The 1,292-nt window shown below is 35.3% G+C and overlaps 1 non-coding gene across 1 annotated transcript; it reads right to left on the bottom strand.

Moving 5' to 3' along the window:
• Positions 1-833: 833 nt before the first annotated feature.
• LOC118349151 lies at positions 834-940 on the bottom strand. Its single transcript, XR_004802141.1, has one exon. It is a non-coding gene; the product is annotated as a small nucleolar RNA R71 (small nucleolar RNA).
• Between the last annotated feature and the right edge of the window lie 352 nt (positions 941-1,292).

The following is a 1,292-nucleotide window of genomic DNA, read 5'->3' as shown; positions in this document are numbered from 1 at the left end:
GCGAAAATGAAATGTTTGCTAAATTCTCATTGTCCCTGTGAATTCGATCTTGGGATTTACCCTTGTATTACTTTGACAGCTTCTACGCTTGGAAGTCGAAATTAAAAGTTGATCAAGTTTTTGGCGCCGTTGCCCGGGACAACTGGTGTTTAGCAAAGCATTCTCATATTGTTGAGAAGACGTTTGTAGCGTTGTGAACCTCTTCACAACTTGGGTGACATTTTTCTTAATTTATTTTTTCTTTATTTTATTTTTATTTTATTTTTTTCTTTGTTTTGTTGTTGTTTGTCTTGTATATACTTTTATTTTATGTTCTTATTTGTATGACTGGTTGGACTAGGGACCAAACTTCTCGGTTGGTTAGGACAGAATCACAAGCATATTTTACCTCAGCATCACTTTCTTTTGAGTCATCTTCTGACACTAATAGTACCATGGCTGAAAATGAGAATCATGATCGGGAAGTAATGAATCAGAATAGGACACTTAGAGATTATTTACAACCCGTCAGAACTAGTACCCCCTCATGCATAATCCTACCTTTGAATGCAAATGTCTTTAATTTCAAACCTGGAATGATTCCATTAATTCCACATTTTCATGGCATGGATTCCGAGAATCCGTACCTTCATATCAAAGAATTTGAAGAGGTTTGTTCTACATTCATGGACCCAACATGCACTGAGGAGGTTATTAGACTAAAGTTGTTTCCATTTTCCTTGAAAGATAAGGCTAAAACATGGTTAAATGCATTAAGACCTAGATCTATAGGCACATGGCAGGAAATGCAAACTGAATTTTTGAAGAAATTTTTTCCAATACATAGGACAAATGCACTTAAAAGACAAATCATGAACTTTGCCCAAAAAGATTCTGAAACTTTTTATCAAAGTTGGGAAAGGTTCAAGGATCTTTTAAATGCTTGTCCTCATCATGGTTATGAAAATTGGCGTTTGATAAGTTTTTTTTATGAAAGTTTGACACCTAAAATGCGCCAATTTGTACAAACCATGTGTAATGGAGAATTTTTTGACAAAGAGCCTGAGGAAGCATTTGAATATTTTGATTACCTTGCTGAAAATGCTCAATCTTGGGACACAGCTGATGTGCATGATAGGTCTAGGCAAATTGAGTCTGGTCATGGAAAATACACTTTAAAAGAAGATGATGATTTGCGTGCTAAGTTAACCTTGTTGTCTAGAAAAATGGAAGCTATGGAATTGAAAAAGGTAAATGAAGTGCATGCTGTCCATAAAAATTTAGAGAAGTGTGGCATATGTGAGGATCATGGG

This window comes from Juglans regia, chromosome 7 (genome assembly GCF_001411555.2).
Source record: "Juglans regia cultivar Chandler chromosome 7, Walnut 2.0, whole genome shotgun sequence".
Classification (NCBI taxonomy): domain Eukaryota; kingdom Viridiplantae; phylum Streptophyta; class Magnoliopsida; order Fagales; family Juglandaceae; genus Juglans; species Juglans regia.
The sequence above is the reverse complement of the archived record's forward strand: the minus strand, read 5'-3'. Positions and strand labels throughout refer to the sequence as shown.